General features: G+C 36.5%; 1 long non-coding RNA gene across 1 annotated transcript; it reads right to left on the reverse strand.

The window, feature by feature from the left end:
- Positions 1–7,012: 7,012 nt before the first annotated feature.
- On the reverse strand, positions 7,013–11,996 carry LOC309634332. The gene is made up of 2 exons (XR_014247990.1): positions 11,340–11,996; positions 7,013–10,578 (listed from the first exon to the last, which is right to left on the reverse strand). It is a non-coding gene; the product is annotated as an uncharacterized lncRNA (long non-coding RNA).
- Between the last annotated feature and the right edge of the window lie 9,349 nt (positions 11,997–21,345).

The following is a 21,345-nucleotide window of genomic DNA, read 5'->3' on the forward strand; positions in this document are numbered from 1 at the left end:
CAAAGGCATAAATAAGATTCCAGTGTGTTATAACTCTACCTTGGTCTCATTTATTGTTTGCATTAGTGGAATCATAAAAATAGCTTTAAATAGATTTATTAAACCTACTCAGCACTCTAAAAATTGCCTTAATTTGCACTATTTAAAAACCCTCTAGCTACTCATCAGAGATCACGAAAGTTGAGAGATAACGAACGTGTTTGATTTTGCCTAATTTGCTGTCATAGCAATAAGGAATGTTGACAAAAGGAAATTCCCAGTATACCCAAAATAAATCCCTTTAGAATGTTTTCAGTTCATTGCATATTCATTGAATAACTTTGTCCTAGAAAAGAATAATATCCATTTATCACAAGACTGCATTAGTACATCTATTAGTCCAAGTAGTATTTAGCTTGAGTTTTATCTTGCCTAGATGTTTATATCTAGGATATTCAGAAGGCTTCCATCACATAGAAGTTTGCAGGGCTGTCATAGCAATGTAAATTAAAACAGCTTGACTGTATTGTTATATAACCACTACACTAAGAAAAATTAATGATCATGATAAAATTTAATGTTGATAGGATTTTAGGCAGTGTATTTACTGCTGGTAGCACTGTTAGAGGATTTAGTATTTCTACAAAGCAATTAAATATTATCCAAAAAGAGTTAAAAATTGTCCAGATCCTTTGACCAAAAATTTACCAAAAAGGGAAAAGAAATTCAATTTTAAGTCATTCACTGAACTGCAGGATTTTTTTTTTCATGTTGAAAAATTGGAAATAACCCAAGTCCCACTTAAAGAGAATAATTAATTAAATTATAACACGTAAACATTATGGGAACATCAGCATTTGAAGGTATTTGAGGGTAGCATGCATTTCTTCCCAAATCTGACTGGGTATCATAATCACCAAGGAAACTTTTTACTTCTTTGTCTGATATATCTTCTCCAGAGATGGTGCATTTATCTGGAATTCATATCATAGTGGTGGCAAATGGGATGAGGAATATGAATGGGGCCATTGGCAATATTTGCCCTTACGGTTTTTGTGGGAAATTGAACAGAAATGATAATCGTTTGGTTTATAAAGTTGCTCTCCACACGTGAGTACACAATTATTTTCACAGGAATGCCTGCTGTACTACATCAGAATGAGGAGAATCCTTCCATTAAGCTTCATGGCACGGTGATGAGAGGGCAGTGGGCTCCTCTGCAGAGGCAGAATTGGATATCCTGCCTGTCCACTCTGCCAGCCTGTTTCCCCACCCCAAACTTGTTGAGTTAATAGAATTCAGCCTAGAAAATGTGAACATTAAACACTTTCTAGGGTTTAAATAACAAAGAGCTATTAAAGAGCTCATATTTAACTGCTTTCCAAAACTGCGACCATAGAACTAGACCATTTTATTTCAGATGCTCTGTGAGAAGCCATGACTATAAGGCACAGTTATATGTAGCTCTGTATGTAGAGCTACAGGCCCTTCCTTCCGCTCCCTTCTTAATGTCTGTGGCTAATGGTGGTGCTATTGGTGGTGATATGGTTTACCTAGTACTATCTGACAGACTAGTTGGTCTTTGATCAGTGGACTTCCCAGTTGGAAGAAAAAGTCTGTCTGACCCTTATTTCATGTACCCAGATATCTGTACAAGACAGAGAACCAGAAATTATCCAGGTCATAGGTGAATAGCTCTTGGATAGTCCCTAGGCACTGGGTAGATATTGGATTAAGTTGACTCTTTATCCCTATATGGTATGATTCTTGGATTAAGTTGACTCTTTATCCCTTTATGGTATGATTCTTCACCAGGCTTTTTTTTTTTTTTCCTTTCTGGCTGTGCCATGTGGCTTGTGGGACACGGGGTCTTAGTTCCCCCACCAGGGATCTAACCTGGGCCCCCTGCAGTGGAAGCGTGGAGTCCTAACCACTGGACTGCCAGGGAATTCCCTCATCAGGCTTCTTTAATTGCATTTGAATCACCTGCCACTGGAGGGCACTGTTAGAATAGCTATGGGAAAAGGTAGCTCTGGAACAAAACACTAGCCATCACTGGCCACTGGGCAAGGGTTAGGGTCGGTGAGGGGGTGGGGTAGTGGGGCAATACTGAAGGCTATTGGCATTGAAACCTTTGAGCATATTTTTTCCCATGCTTAGTCAAGTTTGCAGGTTCCCTACAATCCACCGAACCCCAGTGGTGGTGAGGTTGAGCTATGTTGGCTTCTGAGATGCTGTCGTGTGTGCATCACAACATCAGTTCACAGAGGAGTCCTTGAAGTTCTCAACTGTTTGAGAATAACAGTTCCAATTTATCTTTCAGGTGATGCTGGAGGCTGGTGTGGTGTGTGAACAGAATTCTGAACTAGGCTGGGATCTCAGGAGCTGAATCACATGATGGGATCAGGCTGACAAGTAGGACTTGTGTGAGAGCCAGGTAGGGTGCCCTCCTTACAGTACAAAAATTGTTCCCATGGGTGGGTGAAGTACAGAACTTGAATCAAAGTGAAGGATCTGCAACAATGATCCAGTGAAAAGGTAGCAGACTGAAGAGAATCCTTGGAGCTAGAGTTTGAAGAAGAGAGCTGTTTTACTGCAATGACTTACAATTAAAACAAGCTTATATTCTTGGTGAAGGCAAATGCAATAGTTCTTTTAAGCTAGAAAGGAAGAAAATTACATGTCTGTTTTCAGGCTTTAATCATTTTCTGTTTTGCTGAGAGGGGAGACTTGAATACACCTTTGGTGCAAATTATATTTTTGTTTTGGAGGAATCATAGTAAATTTTTTTTTATGCAAAAGTAAAAAAAAATACTCCAAACTTGAAGATTTTGTGAGGCACTGTAATTTGAAGGAAGTAAACTACTCTGTGACATTACTAGAGATGGTCTATATGATAGACAGGGTTGCATAGCTGTAGCTCTGTCCTTGAGAGAATTAAGTCTATTTTAAATATGGACCTAGAATGAACTATGCCTAAAACTTGCTGCTTCATCATATGAACAGAGATCCTGCAGGAAGGATGTATAGGAGGACTAATCTTTACCTTGAATTATGGAAAAGAATTAGACTCGGTTTGGATAAGCTCAGACTAGACTGGCCTGTTAATATCTCAAACACTGTATGAGTTCAGCTTTTATCGATGATGGGTTGTTGGGTTCTAGTGTAGCTAAGTATCACAGGGGTGGATCTCACGCATGTGGGTAAGAAGACATTGGGGGTTAACTTTCCTTTGAAGGTAATTCATTTGTGTTATCAATCATCCTTGGAAGAGACTGATCTGGGGATAGGAAACAAGAAGCAGGGTAAGGGTGGGAGAGATTGAAGGCAATCTGGCCTCTCTGTATCATGGAGACTGTCTGGGATGGTCTGGGACCATGTGGTACTGTCCAAACCCAAGGATGGATCTAGACCTATGAGTTCTAATAATAGATATACCTACCAGTGGTTATAAGTTACTCTTTGGGTTCTACTTCTCTTTCATTTCCCTCATTTCAGTAAAGTCCATTAAAATTGCAGCCTGTTTTAGCAATGCTGTTCATGCATGGGGCAAAGTAGTATAATGGAGAGTAGTATACACTGAAAGGAGACAGTAATCCCAGCCCTTCAGGCAGTGATCTACAGCAGGACATGGGGCTGAGGCAGCAGGTGAAAACAGGACATATCTGTGGAACATCTAATTGCCCTTCGGGGATTCTTGGTCATATTTGTGCAACCTGCTGACTTCCAGCAGTTAAGTAGGATGAAGGCTTTAAATCATTAAACTGAAATAATTAAACCCATCAACGGCTTCACACTGGAGTTAAAATAAAATTCAAATCCTAATCAAAGCCTACCAGGCCCTCTCCATCTTCATCTCAGGTTACTCCTTTTTGTTATGTTTTAGCCATCCTGGCTTCTCTCCATTTCTTGATGAAGCCAATCTCTCTCTAGCTTTGGGGACTTGGCCATGCTGTCAGCTTTGTATAGGAGGCTCTTTCACTATCACTGTTTTCTTTCTCTCATGCTTCAGATCTCAGCTTAATTGGTAACTCCTTAAAATGGTCCTCCCTGACAACAGTATTCAAGTGTATTCTCTCTTCTCTTTCCCTGCTTTTTTCTGTCATGGTGTCTTGTTCTTTTAATTCACAGCACTTAACAATTTTAAGTATATACTTGTTTATTAATTATCGCTATACCCCATCAGACTACAAAATCCATGAAGGAAGGGGCTCAGACTATTTAAATAAGAACTGCATGATGAGGTCCTAACTGTAGTTCTTTGATCAGAGTACGCCCTTGATACAACATTTTGCCTATGTGACTAGTGTGCTTGATAAAAATGTGACTTCATTTTGGTTGTCAAGCTGGCATGGTCAAAGGACAATTAGGTTACATAAAGCTTATTTCTAAAAGTTTTTTTCTTATCAGTCTCCTATTCCCATTATATTTTCTCTGTTTGTAATGATGCCAAACTTTTAAGAGAGACTTACTTACCCACTTGCCACATGCCTAATGGCATATAAAGATAAGTCCCATCTTTTCGGCACTTTTAAAGCAGTTGCATGGGATTCTGCTTACATTACTTCATTTCTGTTTTGACTCTACTTTTGTTCTTTCTGCTTTTAGTCTTGGACTTCATCAACCAACTTTGAAGCCATCTGTGACCTCAGCTTTGGTGTTTGCTTCTGGTTTTCTCAACTTCAATGTTTAGTACTCTCTAAGGCCTTTGGTTTGTACTCAACCTCTGACTGTTTCTATTTCTGGCTCTCTCAGGTTTATTACCTTGGCTTAGCTATGGGTCAGGACCTGAACTCCAGTACATCTTGTCTGATCCCTGTTTGATCCCTAAACATGTTGATTGCCCAGCTGAGAAAGGCCAGAGTATTTCTTGCTCAAGAGTTGTGGCGTCTTCAGCAAGTGGGTGTATATCATAATTATGTCCTAGGTGTCTGTATCGCAATAATAACACTGTATTCCTCACTGAATTGCTTCTTTCTTCCTTTATCTTTCGGTTATCACTGCACTTACATTAGATCACCCTTGGATTCTTGAACTTGGTTAAAGCACCACACTAGAGGCAAGGGGTTTTGGTTTCCTGAACTGTCTCAGGGACAGGATAATGGAACATGAAAGTGCAGGGAAGTTAGTTCTCCGTGGTAAGAACAGTGAAATGTGAGACAGGAAGGAGCTAGGCAAAATTCTTATCTTTTTTCCTTCTGTCAGCTATTCCAAGATTCTCTTCCCCTTTGAAGCCCTTCTGGAGAACTCCTGGAGGTTGTGTGGACATGTCTGTTGAATGATCTGCTGTGTCTTTTTGCAGGCTCTTGTGACGGGGAAGCATGTGTGAAAGCACATAGCATCACATTACACCCTCCTCTTCCTTGCTTCACTTCCCTTTTTCTCTTACCCATGCCGTCCTGTGCTTCCACCTCCCAAATGAACGATTGGCACCTTTTTCTTCATTCAAGTTTAAACTGGGCAGTGTGTCAGAATGAGTCAATAGGGCAGAAGTTCTAGTGAAGGGTAACTAGGACAAAAATATGAAGCTAAATGGAAGAGTAGCAGATTCTGAAGTGTGACTTCAAGGAAAATGGTCTAGATGAATCTTAAGTATAGGCTTTTACACACTTCTAGAATGTGTTCCAGTGAGAGTTGTTATAAGAGTATGTGATTCAGCCAAGAGGGGAAAGGGGGGGGTGAGGGGTGAGATGAATTGGGAGATTGGGATTGACATATATACACAAATATGTATAAAATAGATAACTAATAAGAACCTGCTGTATAGCACAGGGAACTCCACTTCACTGTACAGTAGAAACAAACACAACATTGTAAAACAACTATACCCTCCCCCCCAAAAAAGAGTATGTGATTCAGATATCAACTTTTAAAATAAAATGGAATACGTAAAAAAAATATGTAAATAACATTGTGAGTAGTATAATCTTCCAATTGTTTGGATTAATCAACAATTTGAAGGTTTTTTCCCCAATGAAAATAAATCTTTTTTTTATTATACAGGATTTCTTTTAAATAAAGCTGTTATACAAATGCTGGCTATCAACTGCTTATGCTTAGAGATAGCACTTTTTTTTTTTTTTTTTGCAGAATTGGGGGAGGGGTCTTTAATTATTAATACGTGTGACTTAAAGAGTGCAACTCCAACTTACTAATGAAAATATGTAAGTCTTTGGGTTTTTCTGTATTAGGCAAGAGAAGGATGATAAAATATTCTTTTGTGAAGGCCAAGTCTTGTCAAACAAATAGGTCTCCCATGAATACTAGTAGATATAAGTCTATTTTTGGAGCAAACAATGATTGACCCCCATTATCCTACTCATTGTGCCTAAAACACCTTATCTGTAGAGGCATAGTGGAAATAATTGCCTATGTCTCTAGAGTTCTGTGAAAATTAGACAATGTCAGCAAAAGTGCTTTTAGCTGCTACAGTGGTATTATGACCTTTATTCTCCACTTAGAATTAGTCTTAAAATAGTTTAATGATAGTCCCTCATTAAAGTTTTTGAGTCTGTTTCAAGCCAATGACATGGAAGGACAGTAGCTACAGACCATACGTTTAAGTAACTAATAGGTAGTGTTTGGGGACAGGAAAAGAAAAAGGAAACTGCAGAAGACAGTTGTTAAGCTTTTGACACAAAAGCTGGCTAGGTCATGGTAAAAGTTACTTTTCAAATATACTGGGTTTTTTTCCTTCCGTCTTTGCCAGATCAGTTCTTTGGTGGGAGAAAAGGGGAAAGAAAACAGAATGGGCGAAAAGGGGAAAGGAGAGAAGTTGAGGTGCTTTGGGGAAGGGACTGAGGGATGGATTTTTTTTCCAGGGTAGTTTATGGGTATTAGAAACAACAAAGTAGATGAGATGAGTGGAGAAAGTGCTAAGGAGGGGAAATATTTTTTAAAAATGAAATTTTTCACATATGTCTATTTTAATGGGTTAAAAATCAAGTAAAGAATTTGAGCTATTATAAAATTACTTTTTCATTTAGAAACTTTTTTTCTTGAGTGATCGTAAGTTTTTTTTTTAGGGGCCTAATATTCTTTTTTTTTTTTTTTTAATTATTTATTTATTTATTTATTTATTTTTGGCTGCTTTGGGTCTTCGTTGCTGCGCGCGGGCTTTCTCTAGTTGCGGTGAGCGGGGCTACTCTTCGTTGCGGTGCGCGGGCTTCTCATTGCGGTGGCTTCTCTTGTTGTGGAGCACGGGCTCTAGGCGCACGTGCTTCAGTAGTTGTGCCTTGAGGGCTCAGTAGTTGTGGCTAGTGGGCTGTAGAGCACAGGCTCAGTAGTTGTGGCACGTGGGCTTAGTTGCTCCACGGCATGTGGGATCTTCCCGGACCAGGGCTTGAACCCGTGTCCCCTGCATTGGCGGGAGGATTCTTAATCACTGTGCCACCAGGGAAGCCCTAGGAGCCTAATATTCTTAAAATGAGTTAGATGCCAGGAAAGCAAAGTAAAAATAGGAATAAGAAAGAGGAGCAGGCACATAAATAATAAGGAGCATAAATTGTGAAAGCTGCTACACTAGAAATACATACAGGGTACTTTGTGGGCAGTGGGGAAGGAGTCTCCATTTCTATAGGAAAAGGGACAATTAAGGGAGCCATCACAAAACCAGTTTTAAAAAGTAAAATACACAAAAACCTTTTTTTTTCAGTGTTGAAGAGAAAGATCATATAAACCCTTCAATGATCTTAATTATTGTCGTTAAAATATTTTATTCCATCTGCTCTTTAGGGGTTCAGAAAGTAATCCATATGAAGCTGAATTGTTATTTTAAAAAAATAATTTTCTTTGAGAAAGCTTACTGTCTCCAGTATCTCACAGCATCTGCATAGTGTGAAATTATTTTAAAAATGAATCACTTGATTTTGTTGCAGTCATCTGCTATTGAAACGCTGGGGAGATGATATCCCTCAGTTCATAGGTAGACTAGCCACAGTTTCTTGAGGTGCATGTTAATTATCAGCCAACACTGGAGGCTGATCTACAAGAGGCTGGAAGTCTACTTGTCAGTATTGTGGAGGATACACAAATATCAGAGAGCAAGTTGGATTAGAGAAGCACTCAGGCAAATTTCCAAGCCATATGATTATGATTTTATGAGTAGTTTTACACCAGGGGTTATTGATTTTACATTATAATTTTTAAAAATAACTTTTTTCTCAATATGAAAATGCATTTGTCACATAATTGTTAGACAGTAAAAGAAAAATAAAGAATTCATTCATAATTCCTACACCAAGGAAAGCTCCCTCCTCTCTCCCTTTCTTTGCTACCATATAAAAGGAGCATAGAGTAGTATTCACAGTGGAATGTCGGAGTTCAGATTCTTATTCTGCCACTTATTAATCACACGACCAGGGCAAATTGCTTTAACGTTTCTGTGCCCCGGTTTTTTCATCTATAAAATACAGATGGTAATAGTGCCTACTTCCTGGGTTTGTTATGAGGCTTCAGTATATGTAAAGCATTTAGAAGAATATCTGGTTAATTACATATGTTATGTAAGTATTGTTTGTTATTATTAGTGGTGAAGAACACGGGCTCTTAAGTCAAACTGCCTGAATATGAATCCTTTCCCTACTTATTATGCAATTTTGAGTAAGTTCAATATGTCAGTGTTATGGCTTCATACTTTTTAAAACAGGGGTTTGGAACAGGAGCCACTTCTTGGATTGTGGTGAAGATTAAATGAGTTAATATAGATAAAACATATAAAACAGGTAAGCACCTAAGAGATGCCAGTTATATTATTAAATATATTTTGAGTGCTTACAATATACAGGAAGCCATGCTACATATAAAGGAAACAAGAAATATCAAATCTCTCTTCTCATGATAACTTACAGACCACTGAGTGTCATGCTTTCAACAAGTAAATATTATTTAAATGTAATGAGAAATGTGAGTGAGAAGAATGTAGATTTATCAGAGGGAACTGGTATAGTTATCAGAGAATGTTTCTATGAATACGTGATGATTTGACCTGAGCTCTGAGTACTGAGTAGCAATTCCTAAGGTGAGGGAGGAGCAGTGTATGTGTGTAGGGGTGGCTTACAAAAGGAGGCTGGATTGGGAGACCATTACCAGCAACCTGAGTAGCAAGAATCAGGGCATATTTGAAGCAGTGAAGAAAAATTTCCAAAACTTAGAGAGTAGTGGGGGAGAGTAATGTGAATGGAGCTGCTGATATAAGGAGAGTGCTTAACAAGGAAGGCCTTGAGAGCCATGTTGAGAAGGTCAGCTTTTCCTAAATGTAACAGGAAGCTATTGACGTCTTTTAAGCAGAGGGGTGATGTGACCAATGATTGCATAGTGATATTAATCAATCTAGTTTTAAATTTATGGATGTATGTACATATTTACACATGTATTTTAAAAAGTTATGATCATTGTGCAAACAGGACTTTTTAACCAGATTTTTAATTTAAAATACAGCATCAACATTTCCCCATTTTGTTAATTATTCTTCTAAAATTATTTTTAATAACTACATTGAATTACATTGTATGGATGAACCAAAATTTACTATAAAAATATTTTTTCTGGTGGGCATTAGGTTAATTCTAATTTTTTGAAATAAAGAATGCAGTAATGAACATATTCCTACTCAAATTCATGTGCTCCTCTATCTAGTGTTTGACCTTAAACACAGAGTATAAGTTCTGGATTTTCCTCACTGAGAAACTGTTTGCTATTAGAATTCTTCCTGTGAGTTACTTGTATCTTGGAGAGCTGGCCGGTGTAAATATACTGTATATTATCTATCTAGTGCTAGAAGCTTCAGGGGACAGGAGATGGATTTGGGCCTGGGACAGCCCTATCAGGACATGACCAACATGCTTGTTTCTGTGCTTTACTTCAAGCTGCTGCACCAAGACCTATCACCCACTTTGAACTTCCTGTTGGTCAGGCTCCAGACCAGCCTGTTTGTCCAACCTCCACCACCTCGCAGACAAGACTCTGGTTTTTTGTTTGGCAAAGCTGCTACATGTACTCTGCAGTCTTCTATCACCGTTATTTTCAAATGTTGTTGACCCACAGAAAGAAAATAGAGTCCAGGTGTATTTTATCCCTCTCTAGAGCATGACATTGGCTTTATATGCATGATAGCAGGAAGCATTTCTTCTAAGTTGGTAACATTTAGATGATACCTTTCCCTGATTGCTGTGGTAAACTGGGTTTTTTCATATTTCCATTTCACAGTAAGGTTAAATGGCGGTCTGAGAGATAATGCTGAACTCACATATACATCTTCTCCTAAGTCTCCCACCACTGTAAACAATATTCAAATGTTGCTTTTAGGTGGCAGTAATTAAAAAATGAAGTCCTTAGTTTTGACCTGAGGTCTTTACTTATTATGTGACTGAGTCAACAATTAAAAGGCTCATTGTTAAATGCAAAAGTGCAGTGTAACTCTCAGTAAATCACCTACCTTTTCTTTTACTCAAATTTCTTATTTATCAGCTGAAAGTTTTGATAAGAAGTTCACTAAAGTTGTAAGACAATCCAGAAGTCTATATGTTGCTGAATATATATATATATATATAACTGTATAAAGCCACCATCTATCTCAGAATACTTCCTGTTAGAAAGAGCCTGGTTTTTTTTTTTTTTTTAACATCTTTATTAGAGTATAATTGCTTTACAATGGTGTGTTAGTTTCTGCTCTATAACAAACTGAATCAGTTATACATATACATATGTTCCCATATCTCTTCCCTCTTGCACCTCCCTCCCTCCCACCCTCCCTATCCCACCCCTCTAGGTGGTCACAGAGCACAGAGCTGATCTCCCTGTGCTATGCAGTTGCTTCCCACTAGCTATCTGTTTTACGTTTGGTAGTGTATATATATCCATGCCACTCTCTCACTTTGTCACATCTTACCCTTCCCCCTCCCCATATCCTCAAGTCCATTCTCTAGTAGGTCTGTGTCTTTATTCCCGTCTTGCCACTAGGTTCTTCATGACCTTTTTTTTTTCCCTTAGATTGCATATATATGTGTTAGCATACGGTATTTGTTTTTCTCTTTCTAACTTACTTCACTCTGTATGACAGACTCTAACTCCATCCACCTCACTACAAATAACTCCATTTCATTTCTTTTTATGGCTGAGTAATATTCCATTGTATATATGTGCCACATCTTCTTTATCCATTCATCCGATGATGGACATTTAGGTTGATTCCATGTCCTGGCTATTGTAAATAGAGCTGCAATGAACATTTTGGTACATGACTCTTTTTGAATTATGGTTTTCTCAGGGTATATGCCCAGTAGTGGGATTGCTGGGTCGTATGGTAGTTCTGTTTTTAGTTTTTTAAGGAACCTCCATACTGTTCTCCATAGTGGAAGAGCCTGGTTTTTTCTTTTGCTTTGGAGAGCTAATATGACCTTGATCCTTAGCCCATCCATTTTTTTTGTGTGTGTGTGTTTCAGTTAACTTTTATTTAAAGACACCAACATTTAAATTTATATAATTTTTACATGTCATAAAAAACCATTCTTTTGATTTTTTTCCAACCATTCTGAAATGTGAATATCATTCTTAGCTTGAGGCTGTACATGAATAGGCAGTGTGCCAGGCTTGACCTGGAGGCCATTGTTTGCTGACCCCTGTGGTAGGGATAGACAGAACAATCAATGGAACAGAATAGATAGTCAAGAAATAGACCTATATACATATGGACACCTAGTTTTTGACAAAGGTACACAGGAAATTCTGTGGAAAAGGATAGTCAAATGGTGATATAATATTCATATGCAGAAAAAAAGAACTTCAATCCATACACCACAACATATGCAAATATTAACCCCAAATAGATAATGTAAAACATAAAACTATAAAAGTTCTAGAAGAAAATCTTTGTGACCTTGGTTTAGAACAGAATTTCTTAGAATACCAAAAGCATGATTCAGAAAAGAACAAATTGATAAATTGGACTTTATCAAAACAACAAGAACAAGGAAAAAGACTCCTGCTCTTTGGAGGACACTATTATTAACATTGAATATCCATCAGTAGGTTTAAAAAGTCAGACAAAAAGAGAACTAAATGATTCTTAAAAATGCAAACTAACCTCTAGTGACAGAAGTCAGATGAATGGTTTCTGGGGATTGGGGTGGGTATGGGTAGGGGTAGAAGGGAAGGATTATGAAAGGGCATGAGGAAACTTGGGAGTGATGGATACATTCATTAACTTGGTCATAGCACTGGTTTTTCAGGAGTATATAGATGGCAAAGCTTATCAAATAGTACATTTTAAAGATATGTACTTTTTATATGTCAATTATATCTTAATAAAAAGATTGTAAATATAGATACATACCTAGAGGTAGTCTAATTGTAATTACTATAATTAGACAAAGACATTTTAAAAATCTATGATTAATATATTCAAGAAAATAGATGACATAATGGAGATTTTCACTGGAGAAATGGAATATAAAAGAAAGTACCAAGTAGAAATCTAAAAACTGATAAATATATTTTCTAAAATTAAAAACTCAAGAGTTAGTTTTAACAGATGACTAGACAAATCAGAGGAGAGGATTAATCAGTGGGAACATAAGTTATGCATTGGTTTATTTCATAATGAACAACCAAAAAACACATTAAACATTCGTTTTGTTCATTGGTGTGAAGCTCATATAAGGCAACTCTGTTTTAGATTACAGTTTCTGGGGTGCTCTGCTTCAGGCTGCAGGTTTGTGATTGGCTAGATTCCCTGAATTCCATGTGCCCACGTGGAGGGGAAAGCAGCTTTAGGCAAAGGAATTTTAAAATTTAGATAAAATGGACAGTTTCCTTGAACAACACAGTTACCACGTTACCAAAACTGACACAAGAAGAAATTTTAAAATCTGAATAATACTGGATCTATTATAGAACTTGAATATATAGTTGAAAACAGTCTCACACAAAGATCTAGGTTCAAATGGCTTTTGGGTGAAGTCTGTCAACTGTTTAAAGAAGAACTAAAATCAATCTTACGTCAATTCTTTAGAACAATAGGAAAAAAATGGGATATTTCCCAACCCACTGTGAGGCCAACATAAACTTGGTAAGGACATTACAGACCAATTTATCTCTTGGACAATGATGCAAAATTTCTAAAAAAGTGTTAGCAAGTTGAATAATATATAAAGAGAATACATCACAACTAACTTGGGCTTATCTTAAGAAGAAAATGTTGGTTTATCAATTAAAAAATCAATCAATGTTAAGTCACTGCATTAAGAGTACAAATGAGAAAAATCATATGCTCACTTTAATAGATGCAGACATAGCATTAGAAAAAATCTAGTAACCATTCATGATAATAAAAGAACTTTTCCTTAATCTAGTAAAGAGTATCTACAAAACATCTACAGCACTCTTTGTACTTAATGGTGAAATATTACAAGATTTCCCCTGAGATTGGGAATGAGACAAGGAGGTCTGCTCTGACCAATTCTATTCAACATTGTACTAGGAAACCTAGCCAGCACAACAGGGCAAGAAATAAAAGGCATAATAGTTTGGAAATAAAAAATAAAACTGTCATTATTCAAAGGTAACATGATCTTGCATGTAGAAAATCTAAAAGAACTGAAGACAACTTATTAATTCTAATAAGTGAACATAGCAGAAATCAGTTGAGTTTTACATGCAATGTAATAAACGTTCACAGTTCATAAAGTTTAGAATGATAAATGTATGTATGGTTACTGTACAAAAATGTTGGAGTCAGATGCCAGTGATCTCTGAGGTTAAGGTTTTCTTGCATGGATTTTTTTTTTTTTAAACATCTTTATTGGAGTATAATTGCTTTACAGTGGTGTGTTAATTTCTGCTTTGTAACAAAGTGAATCAGTTATACATATACATATATCCCCATATCCCCTCCCTCTTGAGTCTCCCTTAGAGAGGAGGGAGGGAGGGATTCACTTTATAACAAAGTGAATCAGCTATACATATATCCACATATCCCCTCCCTATCCCACCCCTCTAGGTGGTCACAAAGCACTGAGCTGATCTCCCTGTGCTATGTGGCTGCTTCCCACTAGCTATGCATTTGACATTTGGTAGTGTATATATGTCCGTGCCACTCTCTCACCTCATCCCAGCTTACCCTTCCCAGTCCCCGTATCTTCAAGTCCATTCTCTATGTCTACGTCTTTATTCCTGTCCTGCCCCTAGGTCCTTCAGAACCCTTTTTTTTTTTTTTTTTTTAGGTTCCATATATATGTGTTAGCATGTGGTATTTGTTTTTCTCTTTCTGACTTACTTCACTCTGTATGACAAACTCTAGGTCCATCCACCTCACTACAAATAACTCAATTTCATTTCTTTTTATGGCTGAGTAATATTCCATTGTATATATGTGTCACACTTTCTTTATCCATTCATCTGTCAGTGTACACTTAGGTTGCTTCCAAGTCCTGAGTATCGTAAACAGAGCTGCAATGAACATTGTGGTACATGACTCTTTTTGAATTATGGTTTTCTCAGGGTATATACCCAGTAGTGAGATTGCTGTGTCATATGGTAGTTCTATTTTTAGTTTTTTATGGAACCTCCATACTGTTCTCCATAGAGGCTGTATCAATTGACATTCCCACCAACAGTGTAAGAGGGTTCCCTTTTCTCCACACCCTCTCCAGCATTTATTGTTTGTAGATTTTTTGATGATGGCCATTGTGACTGGTGTGAGGTGATACCTCATTGTAGTTTTGATTTGCATTTCTCTAATGATTAGTGATGTTGAGCATCCTTTCATGTGTTTGTTGGCAGTCTGTATATCTTCTTTGGAGAAATGTCTATTTAGCTCTTCTGCCCATTTTTGGATTGGGTTGTTTGATTTTCTGATATTGAGCTGCATGAGCTGCTTGTAAATTTTGGAGATTAATCCTCTGTCAGTTGCTTCCTTTGCAAATATTTTCTCCCATTCTGAGGGTTGTCTTTTCACCTTGTTTATGGTTTCCTTTGCTGTGGAAAAGCTTTTAAGTTTCATGAGGTCCCATTTGTTTATTTTTGTTTTTTATTTCCATTTCTCTAGGAGGTGGGTCAAAAAGGATCTTGCTGTGATTTATGTCATAGAGTGTTCTGCCTATGTTTTCCTCTAAGAGTTTGATAGTGTCTGGTCTTACGTTTAAGTCTTTAATTCATTTTGAGTTTATTTTTGTGTATGGTGTTAGGGAGTGTTCTAATTTCATTCTTTTCCATGTAGCTGTCTGGTTTTCCCAGCACCACTTATTGAAGAGACTGTCTTTTCTCCATTGTATATTCTTTCCTCCTTTATCAAAAATAAGGTAACCGTATGTGCGTAGGTTTCTCCCTGGGCTTTCTATCCTGTTCCATTGATCTATATTTCTGTTTTTGTGCCAGTACCATACTGTCTTGATTACTGTAGCTTTGTAGTATAGTCTGAAGTCGGAGAGCCTGATTCCTCCAGCTCCATTTTTCTTTCTCAAGATTGCTTTGGCTATTCGGGGTCTTTTGTGTTTCCATACAAATTGTGAAATATTTTGTTCTAGTTCTGTGAAAAATGCCATTGGTAGCTTGATAAGGGTTGCATTGAATCTGTAGATTGCTTTGGGTAGTAGAGTCATTTTCACAATGTTGATTCTTCCAATTCAAGAACATGGTATATCTCTGGATCTGTTTGTATCATCTTAATTTTTTTCATCAGTGTCTTATAGTTTTCTGCATACAGGTCTTTTGGCTCCTTAGGTAGGTATATTCCTAGGTATTTTATTCTTTTTGTTGCAGTGGTAAATGGGAGTGTTTCCTTAATTTCTCCCTCAGATTTTTCATCATTAGTATATAGGAATGCAAGAGGTTTCTGTGCATTAATTTTGTAACCTGCTACTTTACCAAATTCATTGATTAGCTCTAGTAGTTTTCTGGTAGCATCTTTAGGATTCTCTATGTATTGTATCATGTCATCTGCAAACAGTGACAGTCTTACTTCTTCTTTTCCGATTTGGATTCCTTTTATTTCTTTTTCTTCTTTGATTGCTGTGGCTAAAACTTCCAAAACTATGTTGAATAATAGTGGTGAGAGTGGGCAACCTTGTCTTGTTCCTGATGTTATAGGAAGTGGTTTTAGTTTTTCACCATTGAGAATGATGTTGGCTGTGGGTTTTTCACATATGGCCTTTATTACGTTGAGGTAAGTTCCCTCTATGCCTACTTTCTGGAGGGTTTTTATCATAAATGATTGTTGAATTTTGTTGAAAGCTTTTTCTGCATCTCTTGAGATGATCATATGGTTTTTATCCTTCAGTTTGTTAATATGGTATATCACATTGTTTGATTTGCATATATTGAAGAATCCTTGCATTCCTGGGTTAAACCCCGCTTGATTATGGTGTATGATCCTTTTAATGTGCTGTTGAATTCTGTTTGCTAGTATTTTGTTGAGGATTTTTGCATCTATGTTCATCAGTGATATTGGCCTGTAGTTTTCTTTCTTTGTGACATGTTTGTCTGGTTTTGGTATCAGGGTGATGGTGGCCTGGTAGAATGAGTTTGGGAGTGTTCCACCCTCTGCTATATTTTGGAAGAGTTTCAGAAAAATAGGTGTTCATCCCATTCTATTTGCTCACAAACTTGCGGTTTAACATTATGGAAGCTCTTCAGTACAAAGAATAATACATTGCCCTTGAGGAGCTCAGACTGATGGAGGAGGCATCCAGGTAACAAGACCCATTATAATTCAGCATGAAAAATACCATAGCAGATGAGGAACAAATCATTAAGGGAGATTATGTTTTCTTGTCACACAAATATGTCCAATACAGATGAGGTAATTTCTCATTGAGATTCTAAGCTAAAAAGCTGTATTTAAACACAGACTTAGGCGCAGACTGAAAGGTATTTGCATCACCGGCCCAGCAGTAACTGGAATTGGCAAAGCCAGTTTCAATCTCTCTTGCCTCAGTTTCCTTTTTTTTGAAAAAAATCAAGGTAATTAATGTCAACTTAGCAGAGCTCTTATACAGATGACATGTGAAACGTGTCTGGCAGAGTAGCAGTGGACCTCAAGATTTTGGCTTTTGTCTATTTACTTATTCAATAGATATTTGAGTGCCCACTAGGTGTTGGAAGTAGATAGGGGAATAAGGCACACAATGTCCTTCTCACAGGGCTTACATTACATACAGAATCAGATAATATACAAATAAGCAAATAAATTATGCAAATGTTTATAGGCTGTGATATGAGCCATGTAGTAAATAAAGAAGGTTATGTGAGAGAAAGTAAAAGGGTGGGCAGGATGGGGCAGGTAACTTTGGATAGGTTAACCAGGGGAAGTTTCTTTTGTTCTTCTTTTTCATCTTCTCTATATGGGGGTTCACAATTAATACTTGAGGCCTTTTTTTCCTGGACTGTTTTGTTATGAATAACAGACTGAAAGACCAAGTGTTTTAATCTGAAAAAAGTAAAGTTAATTGAGTGAACAGGGTGTTCTTTAGAAGTCTACCACTGAGATAAATTTTTTTAAAAAATGGTTTCTTAGACTGATTCTGAGTAAAGACACACTTAGTCTACTGTAGCATTTCCCAATCTTTTTTATTATTTACTCTATAAACCTCATGTTTTATAAGGCATTATTACCCCCCAATTCAATTTTTAAGTGATAATGAGCCTGTCTTTCTATTTGTTATTAATAAAAACCATCATTGCCAGTCAGTTTCTGGTTAAATTGTATCCCTAATTAAGGAAATTTCAATTGAAGGCAAGATTTTAATTTTTCTCTGTGTTATTGAGGGTAAGTACGTAATTTCATAATGCTTGTGTTATGTGAAAAATAGCTCAAAGACATTTTTAGAAGTCAGGAGTCCTTGAGATAAGTTCCACTAATTCTGGCAAATTAGAGTTCTAGAGTTAGGCATCTAGAAATAAATACTCTTATTTTTGGCTTTTAATCTTTCTTCAAGATGATTTATGTGTATGATTTTGAATAATTCTTTTAAAATACTCTGCACATCAATTATTCATATAGACATTCAACTTTGGATATAAAGTGACCAGTTTGGCATTTGCCCTAAGGCAGGCCCTACACCACTCCTTTTCAACTACTGATTTAAATTTGTCTTCTTTTTCCACCAGGTTGTAAATCCTTGAGGGCACAGATCATTTTTACTTTTCTTATCATTATGTCCCAAACACACATAGTAGGTAGTTCAAAATTTTTATGATTCAGAAAAGTATGTTACTTATCAGCCTCTGGCCTGGGTCCTTTGTGAGAAACCTTAATCTCCACTTGAGGCTTCTGCCGGGGACACATCCTTTTTAAATTTTATTTTCTGTTGAATCCTTTCAAGCACCCTAATGCAAAACAGGTCATATTGCATGCACTCTGACTCCATTTATCTTGATGTTTTTCAACACTTTCAGTTTAGAAGTCTAGCTTTACTTGACCTTCAGTGAAACATTTACTATGTGAGCATTTTAATATTTAATATTTTATATTTTAGCTTTTTCATTTGTGTTACATTTTATTGGTGGTTTACGGGGAAACGAAAAGGTCAAAACAATGGAACAGCCTGGTTGATGGCAGGTGGCCTAAATTAGAGGCTTCTTTTCCATATCAGCTCCTTAGAAAATCCTTTTAACTTTTCAATGTAGGCATTCCTTTCAAGTCTAAAGGACCCACCTGATCAAATGCACTGCACTGTGGGAAAGTCAGACAAATATCTCTGCCTCTAGATTTCTTAACTGATTTCCACTTAATCAAATTGTTAGATTAACCCATCCTATCCATTCCATCTGCAAAATGTACTGATGGATGCCCCAGGTATAAATACAGAAGGCTGTGTGCTCACTCCTACTGCTCCCAGCATTGAAGTTGTTTACTGATCAAGATAAAGTAGTGTATGTTCATAAACCTATTTATTCCAGTCATTTTCTTATTATAATTCTGTAATATAATTAAATATTGTATCAACTAATGATATGCAAATACACAAGGAAAATTATAGATTCTATTAAAATCAAATTATTGTGGTAATAGTATCATGAGTATATGCACATGTTCAAACTCATCCAAATGTATGCATCAAATATGTGCAATTTTTTGTATATTAGGTCAACCTTCAGAAAGCTTAAAAATACTTAAAATATTTTAAAAATCAAATTAAAAGTTTTGGAAATAATAAAGTCAGCTCCCTAAAAAATTAGGTGTGGACAATGCAGCTGTAAAATATTGGAAAAATCATACAAATCTAGAAAGTTTTTTCTTAAACTGCTTCAAAAGTATCTTTAAGTTCTTTGTTCACTTTAAAAAATGTTGAAATTTTAGGTGACACATTATTGGTGCAACTTAGTAAAAAATGGGAATGTAACTTCATCATTGGACCAAACAAACAGATAATACAACAACATAAAACTTTGGTCCTGAAATTGTAAAAACATAGGAAAAAGTCTTCTTAACATTAATCTTGGCAATAATTTTTTGGATATGACACCAAAGCACAAACAACAAAAACAAAAATTATTACATGGGACTACATCAAACTTTGCATAGCAAAAGAAACAATCAAACAAAATGAAAAGGTAACCCACAGAATGGAAGACAACATTTGGAAATCATATATATGATAAGGTATTAATATCTAAAATATATAAAGAACTTACACAACTCAATAGTAAAAAGCCAACCTGATTAAAAAATGGACAGAGAAACTGAATAGACATTTTCCCAAAGAGGATATGAAAATGGCCAATAGGTACATGAAAAGGAGCTTGACATCACTAACCATGAGGGAAATGCAGATCAAAACCACAATGAGATATTACCTCACACCTGTTAGAATGACTGTCATCAAAAAGACAAGAGATACTAAGTGCTGGTGAGGATGAGAAGAAATGGGAAACTTGTGCACTGTTGGTGGGAATATAAATTGGAACTGCCACTATGAAGAGAGTATGGAGGTTCCTCAAAAACTTAAAATAGAACTAACATGTGATCCAACAATCCCGTTTCTAGATATATATCCAAAAGAATTGAAATCAGGATCGAGAAGAGATACCTGCACTTCTGTGTTCACTGCAGTATTATTCACAGTAGCCAAGACATGGAAGCAACCTAAGTGTTCATCAACAGATGATGGATAAAGAAAATGTGGTATATACATAGAATAAAATATGATTCACTCTTAAAAAAGAAGGAAACCCTGCTATATGCAACAGCATGACTGAACGTAGAGGACATTATGAAAAGTGAGATAACCAGACACAGGACAGATACTACATGACATCACTTATATGAGGAATCTAAAATAGTCAAACTCATAGAAGCAGAGAGTAGAATGGTGGTTGGGATGGAGGGGGAAACAGGGAAGTATTAGTCAAATGGTACAAAGTTTCAGTTATACGAGAGTAAGTCCTAGAGATCTAATGTACAGTGTAGCACCTATAGTTTAACAATACTGTATTGTATAGTTAAACATTTGCTAATAGGGTAGGTCTCATGTTGTGTTTTTAAAACAAACCAGCCAAAGAAAGAAAAATAATGACTAAGAAGCAAGAGGGAAGTTTTGGAGGTGATGTTTATTACCTTGATTGTGGTAATGGTTTCAGAGGTGTATGCAGATCTCCAAACTTATCAATTTGTATACATTAAATATGTCCAGTTTTTTCATATATCAATTATACCTCAATAAAGATGTTTAAAAATTGAATTAGTTGCATTCTATGTATTTATTTTTACTAGGTTAAGAAATAGACTACTTTGTTTTTAAGGCTATCTTTAGCTTTAAATAATGATATTATTCTAAGACCTTTATGGCAAATCTTTGAGTATACAAGTATATTCTTTAGATTATTTCAATAAATAAATATAATCCATTTTTTTTTTTTTTTTGTTTTGTTTTGTTTAACATCTTTATTGAAGTATAATTGCCTTACAATGGTGTGTTAGCTTCTGCTTTATAACAAAGTTAATCAGTTATACATATACAATATGTTCCCATATCTCTTCCCTCTTGCATCTCCCTCCCTCCCACCCTCCCCATCCCACCCCTCTAGGTGGTCACAAAGCACTGAGCTGATCTCCCTGTGCTATGCGGCTGCTTCCCACTAGCTATCTATTTTACATTTGGTAGTGTATATATGTCCATGACACTCTCTCACCCTGTCACATCTCACCCCACCCCCTCCCCATATCCTCAAGTCCATTCTCTAGTAGGTCTGTGTCTTTATTCCCGTCTTGCCACTAGGTTCTTCATGGCTTTTTTTTCCCCTTAGATTCCATATATATGTGTTAGCATACTGTATTTGTTTTTCTCTTTCTGACTTACTTCACTCTGTATGACAGACTCTAACTCCATCCACCTCATTACAAATACCTCCATTTCATTTCTTTTTATGGCT

Source organism: Balaenoptera borealis (assembly GCF_965194805.1).
Source record: "Balaenoptera borealis genome assembly, chromosome: 8".
NCBI lineage: Eukaryota > Metazoa > Chordata > Mammalia > Artiodactyla > Balaenopteridae > Balaenoptera > Balaenoptera borealis.